This window comes from Taudactylus pleione, unplaced genomic scaffold, assembly GCF_031769625.1.
Source record: "Taudactylus pleione unplaced genomic scaffold, aTauple2 ptg000083l, whole genome shotgun sequence".
In the NCBI taxonomy this organism is placed as follows: Eukaryota; Metazoa; Chordata; class Amphibia; order Anura; family Myobatrachidae; genus Taudactylus; species Taudactylus pleione.
The window spans coordinates 15415748-15428670 of record NW_028284485.1 but is presented as its reverse complement, the minus strand read 5'-3'; positions in this window follow the sequence as shown (position 1 = coordinate 15428670).

Here is a 12923-nt window from a genome sequence, read left to right as displayed (position 1 = left end):
GGGAGGGTGAAGAAAAGAGAAGGGGGGAGTGGAGTCGGGAATTTGTGGGGGGCTCCAATTCCAGAGGGAGGTGCCTCAGGAAGTGGCCGGTCAGGGGTGGAGGGGGAATTGGGAGAAAATTGAGGAGTGTCTGCTGTGCTGGGCGTTGGACTGAGGGCCCGAGCCAGGTGTCTGTGCCTGCGGCGATGGCGGATTCTGCGTTCAGCCACTAAATGAGTAGTGGAAAATGTTTGTCATTTTTTTTGGGGTGGGGGGGTTGGGCCAAAAATTAACAACTACACAAATGTTAGAACATTTTAAAAATTTAAAACATGCACACGCAGGCCTTTCCAAAAAATCACAACAGGGCTAGACTGAAAACATGCACATGCAGGCCTTTCAAGAAAATAACAACAGGGCGAGAATGAAAACATGCACACGCAGGCCTTTCCAAAAAATCACAACAGGGCTAGACTGAAAACATGCACACGCAGGCCTTTAAAAAAAAACAAACAACAGGGCTAGACTGAAAACATGCACACGCAGATAGGGCCGCAAAAAATAAAGGAAAACAAATACTTACTTTCAGCTATCAACTGTCTAAAACAGGCCAGCAGGCATGGCGCGCGGCGGCGCAGATCCGACCACCATGCTCGAGCTGCCCGATCTGTCGGCGTGAGCCGAAGGAGCACAGGTGGTGGCGAACCTCCGCATAGGCGGATCGCTTCTGGCGGTTGCTGATGGGGGGAGGCTGGCTGGTGATCCGCATGTCCATCACCTCCGTTATGACCAAAAGCTCCTGCCTGGTAAACGCGGAGGCTCTCATGATGGCAATGGTTGGTTTTTAAAAAAACAGTTTTAATAAAGGCCAGAGAAAAAATTTGATTGGCTAATGTAGTTGGTAAATTAACAGGAACCATTCTATTGGGTAGTGTATAAGTCATGTGTCCTCCAGGCTAAAAAATATAATGTGAGTTATGATAGGCTTGATGCTGTGACATTCGTAAGGTAATTTAAATAAAGAAATGAAAAACGTAAAATCTGCCTAGCACAAACACAGGAAAACAAGAGGATCATTGGTTCAAACATGTATTTTTTAGAAAGTTACACATTGTTGAAACCGTACGTATTCTGCGGGAAAAATGACACATGGACAAGATTAAAGTTTATTGAAAATGAAAAAAAAAACGGATTGCAAACAGGTGAGGAACAATGAAGCTAATTAATATATCGATTGGCATGAAACGATTAAAGTAGGTATGTAGAATGAACGAGCAGGTAATCGAAATCTGACAGGCCCACTTCTGGTTTGTACTTGTGCGAGCGTTCCCTGCAACCAAATTGGGAGATGGATGGTCACAATTTTGCTCGCTCGTTAGCTAGAGGAGGGGTTGGGAGACTTTGGGGCGGAAGAATAGCTACGAGCGAACTTTCGAGCGAGCGCTGGAATTTACATTTTCTCGCTCGTTCGGTGAACGAGCGTACTGCCGCTTATGAGCGGCTCTGAATCAGGCTCTAAGATAGATATAAACTCAAATGCTGGTTGACCCACACATTTTTGGAAATAATTGTAAGAAATTTATGTTATAAAGATGAACATCCTTCTTCAAGTTTTGTACCTCCTTCAAGCCATACCAATCCTTATACCACACCAATTCTTCTGAGTCTTCCAGAGACTTTGGGGGGAAAAATACCATATTTTAAACACAACCTACTACATAGATGTGAAACTCAGGCTTGAGCTGAACTCCTTTGGTTCTTGTGCTATCATTATGGGAATGATTTTGGATAGATTCGTATATTGGATTATAAATACCACACTCAAGCAGTGGGTGTAATTAAAAAAAAAATTAATCACATACCACTCACTATAGTCCCCAGGACACAGGACACAGGACATAGTGCTAGCAGTCCATACATTGAGAGAACCAACCATATGGGTATGGAAATGGCTCAAGAAACACAAACATATTTCTTTCACTGTCTCCCCATTGACATATCTTACACACAATTCATGGTTAACCCCAGTCCTCCAGTTATGCACTCTCTCAGTGTTGTGGATCTCTCTCTACTTGCCAGAATGTAGTGGTCATACATGCAGACCAAACACTTCCTGCTGAAATTTACAAAGGAACACACCCTCTCCAGGTAACTGACCCCATTTGAAGACATCACGTCAGACTACCATCTGTAGAATGTACAACATTTTACTGACTGACACCTATGCTCCACTGCCTAAATATACACAATCTTGGCACAAGTATTTATAGTTCAACTAGATGATTGCCATTTGCTAAAGATATTTTCCATGGCCAAAATATGGTCCTTCAGTCTCTCTCTGGTAGAAATACAATTCAAGATTATGACAAGGTGATTTAGGTCCCCTAGGATCCTAAATCCCCACTCATAACTTCCATCTGTTGGCAATCTAAACAGATACTTTGCACGAATGTCACATCAGTCTCTGGTGTCTGGATTTTCCTATATAAGAATATCCCTATCTCAACCTATAAAAAATTTTCTCCTGAACAACACAGTGAAGGCTGTTATACTTACATTGGAAATCTCACAGACCAATTTCAGAGTGGTTTGGTAGATTAGAATTTTAGATATTAATTGATGATCTAGCTGTATCAGCCAGGGATCATTTTATTAACTTCATTTGTATCTGGAATTGCTGGCTCACTTTTAAAGAGACTGATATATACCATTTGTATTTAGGGAATAAACCAGCAGTGGAACAAATTGCAAAGCCACACAAAAGAAGCTTTGCAATTCTGTCCTTGCCAAAATGCAAAGGGGAGGGGGCTTGGATTGCACACCCTAATTTTAAACATAGTAAGAGGTGCTACCATGCTCAGACTTGTAGTACAATACAGGGGACAATGAATAGAGGAGCACACTCTGAGTACTAAGAACAATGATCGTAATAAACTCTACAAATAAAATGTGGTATAGGTGAGGTTCTAACTACATGTTTGGCCAAAAAAGTTTGCCAATCCACCGCATCAAATTGAACCCCATAAGATGGCACCCATATTCTTTGTCCCCTGTAAAATGCAAATGCAGTTGGAGGTGTCTGACACCTCCTGCTGCATCGATGATCCCAGCACTGCAACCGAGATTGCAGCCTAGAATCACCATATCAACCATCGGTCACAATTTTTATGGTGCTGGCCAGCTGAGTAAGCCTCAGTTTACACAGGATGGCCAGCATGCAAGGCTAGGAATTGTTGTCCATGAACTCAGATCCTGACCTTTCCACTCCTGGAAAACAGGGGCAAAATGCCCCCCATTTCTTGGAGTGCAGGCTGTCCCTGCCCCCACAATGCCCCATAAATGCCTCTACATGTCAATCTGGAAGAGAGATATGGGGGCCTGCATGCAATCATGCAGGATCCATTCTGCACCTGTCTCTAAACAGTAAGTCCCCCCTTCCCCCAATAAACTTCTACAACTGTGTATTTTATTCATTGCTGTTGACACCTGTGTGCATTTGTTTATTTTTAATTGTGAAAACCATTAAATGAATAATATATATAAAAATATATTTATTTGTTCCTGATAGAGAGATATTGAACAATACATAATTTAGGGTTTTTCAATTACATAACCTTGCTTCCATCTATTGGGGCCTGTTTATAAGCAGGTTTTAGAAAAAAAATGTTTGCGTGAACAGTGCTCTATAGGACTTGTGTGAGGATGGGAGCAGCTAAGTACCCAAGATGTCTAATCTTGCTTAGTAGTGACAAATGAAATAAAGATTTTGTACACAGAGCTCGACCTGTATAGAGTGTATTGTGTGTCAGTATAGTGTTCTTGGATTCTGAGGGTGGTGTGTGAAATGTGAGGTGTAAATACTAGGGATGAGCGGGTTTGGTTCTCAGAGAACTGAAAATCACCTGAATTTCAGGGATCTGGGGGCAATCCAGGCAAAGCTCGGATCTCCCTGCCTGCACCGGATCCCTCTCCCGAGGCAAACCCCTGCAATCTGCTGTCAGATCTCGAGGTTTTGCCTCGAGCAGCCATATCCCTTTGCCTTCAATGGGCAAAGCGCTGATTGGCTGATAGAGCCATCTGTCATGGCTCTCAGCCAATCAGTGCTAAGCCCATTGAATGCAGGGAAAAAAACAACTAAAAGAAGATGTGCTGGTTCCCGCGACCGGCAACCCCTGCTGCTGACACACCTGCTGCCTGCACCCCTGCTGCCAGCACCACCTGCTTCTAACACACCAGCTGTCGGCACCCCCACTGCTGACACCACCAGCAGCCCCACTGCTGACATTACTGGCTCCCCCATTCTGCCAACACTGCTGGAATTCTGCATTGAGAACACACCTGCACTGCTGACACAGTCAGCAAACCTGCACTGAGGATACCGCTGGCACCCCCACTCTGCCGACATCACCAGTACTCTGCACTGAGGACACTGCCAGCACTCCCACACTGCCATTCCATTTACTGAGGACACCTTCAGCAAATCCTTCACTGCCGACACAGCCAGCAAACCTGCACTGAATACACCGCTGCACTACCGACACCTCCAGTACCTTTCGCTGAGGACACTGCCAGCACCGCAGCACTGCCATCCCATGTAATGAGGACACCATCAGCAATTCTGCACTGCCGACACTGCTGTCACAATAAGCGTACTTTTGGTGTATCCAACCCTCACTGTTTCTAACCTGCACTGCATCCAACCCACTATGTATCCCGCACTGTATTCAAACCACACTGCAGTCAGCCTCCACTGTATCCAGTACACACTGTTTCCCATACTATATCAGACCTGCACTGTATCCAACCCACACCATATCCCGCAATACATTAGACCCGCACTGTAACCCACACTGTATGCGACCTGCACTGTTTCTAACTAACAGGTACAGTAGGTATGGAGTACAATTTTTAATCGTCAGGGAGATTTTGGGGAACTGTACAAGAAAATGTGTGATTGATCATGGCTTTACAAGGGTCATTCATTGGTGAGCCGGCACCACCATGAGAAAAATATAGATTGGGTAGTGAGAATAATCATGTGTTGAGGGTGACTAATTGTTTTGAGCAAGGATGTTCCATGCATGATGTTGATTTTTAGTAAAATTCTGTGTTGTACTGTTACTTTCTATTGAACAAACTTGTGAGTTGGTTTTGCCTGTACCATATATATATATATATATATATATATATATATGCAAATCCAGAAATCCAACACTCAGAGTTACTTGAAAATAACTTGACCTTCTACACCTTAGGAGGAAACCAAGTCTCTTCTACACAGAGAAATGCATCAAGGACAGAGAGATTGCTCATGTTGCATACAGAGGGATTGCTCATGTTGCATTATTGCCAACTTTACTGTTGAGCAAAGTCAGAAAGAAGCAGTGGATTTAATGTAACATTGGGTCAACAGTACATGCCGGTGATTAAAGACTGCATTAACCAGGGATACACTTATAGGTATATACCATTATATGTGGCATTAAAAAGGACATTATAATATCATGCCCATATAGGAACTGGCATCAGGAAAGTGAGTGAATATATTTATTGCATAAAACAGAATAACCTTTTATTGCAAATATTTATACAGGATCAACATTCCTTATAGATCCTTGACTCTACAGCTATGATTCAATTTTATCTTTATGTGAGGAGAATTGGTATTAAATTTTGATTGACCTTTCGAGCTTGGAGCAGATCATTGCACTGCATTTTAATATGATCTGTATTGTATACATTATGCAAATATGTGGTTTCTCAAACAAGTGCTCCATCTACATCTATTCGATTTTCTCTATTAGCAGGTATCAGATCCTGCTGGTGGAGCTGCCAGTTAGTGTCCAGTACATATTGGCTGATTGAGGGGTACATCTGTTTCTCCTTTTAATTTGACCTTGTTGCCTGCTTGTACAGAGTGCACCTGTTAAGGTATGCCGTATATAAAAGTGCAGTAGGTATCGGCACTCAGAGGACTTAGCACAAATACACAAGATGTCTGAGGTGTTCAATGTTTCAATGGTAGTACATTTTCATCAGGACAAAATTTAAATATGACACTCACCAATTTACGTGCTCCCCCTCATAAGGCAGATGTGCCTCCTCCCACTGGTTGAGCCGGTAGACATGCTGATGATGTCACCCTTGTGCACCCATCACCATGGTTACAGAAAATGTGAATGAAAGTTACAATAAAGTCAAATCAAACAACTATCATACAATATAGCCTCATGCATACAACAAATACAATGCATCTAAATGAATAGCACTAATAAATAGGTATAAAGTTATGCATTGCAAGAAAAAGAAAATAAGATATTTCTGTACAGGTGCTCTAATGGGCTCTATTTACACAGCTGCTGTTGGAAATAGGGCTAGTCAATCCCCAATATAGTGAGCAGAGTGCAGTGAACAGTGCTTATATGAGGATGAATAAAAATATACCAAAAATAACCAGATGAAGTGTAGTGTTGAAAAGCAGCAGTATTTAATATATCATAAATAACATAAAACCTAAAACAATTAACATAATGTTTATCATTGTGCACCTCTCTCTGGGTTATACTGTTCAGTGGAATACAGTAGCAATAGATGGTGTCCTGTTCCTATATGACTACTTGAATAGGAAACAGATATTTTGAAGCTTGGTGGTTTAGTCCAATGGAAAATGTACAAAATAATACCAACTCAAGATGTTGAGGGTCCTTACTATTTGGCTGAACAGCAATCACGCTCTGAAGAAAGGCACCTTGGAGTGGTGAAAAGAATTACCAGAGGCTTGAATACACTGCGTCCGACTGATATCCACTTTCAAGATAAAGGTAAAGTCCAGAAGTCTGGTTCAGGTCACAAACAGTCCACTGTGTACTTCAATGTATTCCAGGAGAGTTGAGGTGCTCTATAACTAACATGTTTATCTGGGTATCCCCCAGGTTTATCAAAGGTAAAAAATACACAAGACGTATCAGGTGTTCAACGTTTCAATGTTAGTACATTTTCCTAAGGACAAAATTTAAATGTGACACTCACCAATTTAAGTGCTCCCCCTCACTAGGCAGACGTGCCTCCCCCCATTGGTCAAGCCAGTAGACATGCTGATGATGTCACCCTTGTGCGCCCATCACCATGGTTACAGAAAATATGAATGAAAGTTACAATAAAGTCAAATCAAACAACTATCATACAATATAGCCTTATGCATGCAACACATACAATGCATCTAAATGAATATCTTGAGCACTAATAAATAGGCATAAAGTTATGCATTGTTAGAAAAAGAATATATAACACTTGTATCTAAGGATAACTACCTATTAGTATGTCACAAATAGTAAAATATCACCATCTAGTAGCTAAAATGAATATTAACACTTAATATGTGGAAGAACTCTGTAACAGATATAAAGTATAACTAGACTCAAGATGTAAAAGAGAATGGGAGATAATTTACAAATAACTATGTAACCCAAAGGATTCACTGAGGCTCAGGGGTGTAAGGAAATCAAGGTGGAAATTCCAACTTGCTTCCCTTTGGAGTAAAAGTTTACTGCGATCCCTTCCTCTGGATAGTGGAGGAATATAATCCACAATTTGATGTTTCATAGAGGTCAGTGAGTGTCCCATAGTGGCAACGTGCCTTGTTACAGGCTGCTCACTGGCCCCTGTAAGGATGGCTGCTATGATCGTCGATCTGTGCAAAGCTATCCATTCTTTAACTTATCTTTTGGTTTTTACAACATATATATTCCCACATGGGCAGAAAAAGCAATAAACGGCAAACCGGCTAGTACAGGACAGCCTGTGTTGAATTTGTGGCCAGATAATTGGTGATTGATGGTATCCCCTACCAGCATGTTCAGAAGCTGCAGGTCACACACCCCGTACACTTGTAGCAACCATTTTTAGGTTTGCTGAAAAACATAGTAGCAGAGTTGCTACCACATTTTCTGATATTAGTGTGTATGACTAATATTCTTTCTTCATGAAAACCATTGCATTATAAATTTTTTGTGAAATACATTAAGGTTCCTATCAGAGGACACAATATGCCAATTAGATCAAATAGATTTATGCATGCAATGGCATTTAACATTAAATCTAGTTGGATAAATAATGTTGTTTTTCATGGTTTTAGTTTTATTGGACAGTTAGGTTGTATCACATGGGATTTTAAGGGCTTATCTCCTTGCCAATTCAGGTAACACTGGGTCATACCCCTATAAATGAACTTGTTATACATAATATCCATCTGCCTTTGTAAATCGGCTTTGTAACTGCAAATCCTTCGTACTATCAAAAATTGAGAGTATGGTAGACTGTAAATGGTAGGTTTAGGATGGAAGCTAGTGGGGACCAGCAAGGTATTCCGGTCAGTTGGTTTTACAATTAAGGTGGTTTGCAATCTTCCCTCCTTGATGTGTATAGATACATCAAGGAAGTCGATGGTATCCTTACTTGTCTTAAAAGTTAAATTGAAGGGACTGTAACTGTTGTTATGTATCTCCAGCAGAGAAGATAGTTGGTGTTCAGAGCCCAGCCACATCAACAAAATGTTGTTGATGTAGCTGGTGTAGTAGAACACCTGTGCACTTATCAAAGAATCAGAAAAAAACAGGGAATTATTCACCTCAAACATAAAGGCGCTGGCGTAAAATGGTTTGAGAGTATGAAGGATTTGCAGATTTGCATTGATGAAGCTGATTTACATAGGCAGATGGATATTATGTACAACAAGTTCATTGATAGGGGTTATGACCCATTGTTACTTGAATTTTCCAGGAGGAAAGGCCATAAAGTCCTATGTGATAGGACAATAAAGTCCAATAAAACCAATACCATGGAAAACAAAATTATTTGGCCAACTAGTTTTAATGTTAAAAGCTATTGCATGTGTAAATCTATTATAGCTAATTGTTATATTTTATCATCGAAAAGGGACCTTAATGTATTTCACAAAAAATTTATAATACCATGTTTTCCCGAGGAAAGAATATTAGGGATTATGTCATACGCACTGATATCAGAAAATTTGGTAGCAACTCTGCTACTGCATTTCTCAGCAAACCTAAAAATGGTTGCTACAAGTGCACGGGGTGTGTGACCTGCAGCTACTGTACATGCTGGTAGGGGATACCATCAAGCACCCATTATCTGGCTTCATCTTTAAAATTCAACACAGACTGTCCTGTTCTAGCCAGTTTGTTGTTTATTGCTGGACTTTTGTCCAGGAATGATGATGTTCGTCCATGCAAGATGACGTTTTGCCTCTTTCTGAGTTCTGTTTTTTTGGAGGGAAAAATCCGAACTCAACGTGCAAACTCGAAACTATCCGAGCCTGCACATCCCTAGTTATAGTGGTTTGATTTGACTTTATTGTAACTTTCAGTCACATTTTCTGTGACCATGTTGATGGGCGCAGGAGGGTGATGTCATCAGCATGCCTACCAGCTGGACCAGTGGGGGGAGGCAGGTCTGCATGGTGAGGGAGAGCAGTTAAATTGGTCAGTGTCACATTTAACTTTTGGCCTGATGAACATGTACTAACATTGAGGCATATTGTGTATTTTTATAAATCCTCCAAGTGCCACTATCTACTGCACTTAAATGCACACATCCACTGATATACTGTACACAGTTACACATTTACATTAGTACATATCAGGTGCACGAGCATAATTAAGTATTTTCATTCTCAGACATGCAGTTGGCTCCACCTCCTATTTGTCCATGTCTTTCCCAAATGGAAGGAGAGCTGCTGAGGAAGGGTGCTCAGCTGCCCACACTGCTTTCACAGCAGACACCTGGCTAGCACTGTGACAGCCTGGGTGCCAGTGCTGCTAAGTTGGGTTACCGTGGGGCCGTGCATAGTGGCGATTTTGGTTGATAAGACCCGCTGCTGCCGCTTATGCCATATAAAAGAAGGACATTATTTATTTATTTATTTTGCCAAATGGACCATGCAGCACCCTCTGGTGGCCTACACCCTAGACAGCTGCCTACAGCTACTAATGGTAGCATGGGCCCTGATCCCTCATAATGATATTTGATTATAGAAACATTTTTTTAATTGTTCCCTTTTTATTATATTTGTAATGTCATAGCTTTCTATATACTTGCTATGTATAGTATTTGCTAGGATCCTGGTATACGGCTTTGATGCAGTTCCTTATTTTTTACATCCAGAATGTACTTCACAAACTTGTAGCAAGGAATGGTTACTAGTGTGTTGGACCCAGAGATTGGGATATCATGACAGATTAATCTCAGTCCAGCAAATATGCTTATACTAGTTAGTTTTCTATTACAAGAGTATATTAAAAAATAACCCCTCAACTAGGTGGATGGGGTTACAAAATGGGAATGGGGTTACAAAATGGGAATCTATTAGCACTAGGGTGGAAATGCTAATGGAGAACAATTGCAACTGGACTGTTTCTATTGCCAGTGGGAGTTTGGAGGTAATTTATAATGCAGGCCTAAGGACACGGTCTGGTGCGAGACACTCCATAGACATATGTTTATCAAAAAATATATATATATATATATATATTTGTAAAGCTTAATCAAACTAGCAATCGAAAATGCTCAGCAGGATTCAGGAAGTCTGCACAAGACAATGCATACACTTGGTTCTGCACCAGTAATGTGCAGTGAGGTAAATAGCTGGGGAGGCACTGGCTAGTATCAGAGCCAGATTTACAGATAGATATATTTATTTTATTTATTTATTTATTAACAGTTTCTTATATAGCGCAGCATATTCCGTTGCGCTTTACAATTGGAAACATTGATAGAACAAAACAGGGTAATAACAGACAGACATAGAGGTAAGAGGGCCCTGCTTGCAAGCTTACAATCTATAGGGAAACAGGCATTGATACACAAGGATAGGTGCTATATATATTGCAATTTGGTCTGGGCAGAATGCAGAGTTTCTTGGTGGGCTGCATGATCCAGTCACACAGGAATGTCGGCAAAATGTCAGGAGTATGTGAAAGAAAGACAATATGTGAGGTTATGTGTGGACTGTGAGAGGGGATGTGATAAGACATGGAAGCTATGAAGGTTATGTGGTCGGTTCTGGAATCTGATAAGCTTGTCTGAAGAGGTGAGTTTTCAGGGAACACTTGAAGGATTGAAGAGTAGAGGTAAGTCTTATTGTGTGTGGTAAGGCATTCCATAGAGTGGGTGCAGCCCGAAGAAAGTCCTGTAACCATAAATGGGAGCAAGTAATGCGTGGGGATGAGAGACGCAATTCTTGTGCTGAGCGGAGAGGTCGGGTTGGGAGATATATTGAGATGAGTGAAGAGATGTATGTTGGTGTAATTCGGTTAATGGCCTTATATATATGATTCTGAGGGTTCATCTGTGCATTATACAAAGGTGCAGCAGTATATAGTGCTGTAAATTTGATCAGTATTGATCAGGGATGTGCAGAAAAGGTAGACAGGGGAGGCAGTGCCTCACCTACCATACACTGTGTACTCCAGAGTTTTGACTATAAAAATGATTAGAATTATATTATAATATATTCTTTATTTTTTCTTATTATTTTTATTGTGAAAACTCCGGAGTATACCTAAATATTACAGGAAAAGCCCTCCCTCACCTGCCCACACATCACTGCTCTATGACAATAAAATAGAGGCAATGCACCTCCATTTTGTACAATAGTCCTGATCTCTGCCCCCACAAATACCACAGCATGTCAATCATGCTGCAGCTAAGGATACACTGCAAGTAATTATTCAGGACCAGTTCTGCACATGCACAGATTCTTGCACTTGCACAGACCCCAACACATTGGATTTGTATGTAAACCATTAAGTTTGCATACAAATCCAAATCAGGCCCTATGCTAAGTAAAACATTGCAATGTTTCTTACCTGTAACATCCCATGGACTGTCATCAAATGAAGCTCCCAAGGATTGAAACACTGATATTAATTGCCCACACAGAATGAAAATTTAGGACAAATATGATAATCCTCAAACAGGTTGTCAGAGAATCTCACGGACAATTAGGTTTGTTGTGTATTTTTCCACCTACTCATGTATATATATTAAGTCAATATAATTATTTTTTTTTCTACTTGTATACTTTTTGTTACAGTCATACTGTATCTATATAAAGATATATATATATATATATATATATATATATATATATATATATATTCGATTTAACTGCTTAAGCAAAAGGGCATTTCAAACATGCCAACAGCATTCCTTATGTATTGTATGGAATTTGAACATATCTAATTCAAAGCTTTGAAAAAGAAAACAACATTTCACAGTCAATGAATTGTGTCATTAATGGTTTTATTTGTACCTTTTGTAGTTAAGTGTTCTAAAAAATGTCCAAGGTCACTCTGGGAACGTTATTCTCATCACTGACAGTTCTGACTTCAAGTACTGTTTTGAACAAAAGTGCAGTATGATGTTTGCATGGTACATCCAGCGTTTGAAATAAGTATTGTTAGTTATGACAGCTTGGTGTAATGAAGACTATTTTGCAAACTGTCCAGGAGACAAACATCACATGGTGAATGCAGCAAAGTAGAACATGCTGCTGTATCTTATATTATTCCAAAATAATAATAGTGTAACCCAGATATTTATTTATAAATATTGTTTATATTTATGGTATGATCAGTCATAATACAATAAACTCCATATGGGATAATGTTGGCTGAATCTGTATCAATGCTGGATGTTACAATTACCCTTACATGAATATTCATACATAATTCTTGTCATGAACCAGTTTTTAATCATTTGATAATTTGAACCCTTTAACAATAGCATTTATCAAACATAGGGGTCTATATACTAACACTCCACTTACAGTGTAGTTAATGCTGCCAAAAATGGTGAACAATAAGGTCACCCCTCAGTGATTTCTTTCAGGATGCTTTCCAAGAAAAAAGATCACAGTTGTGCCC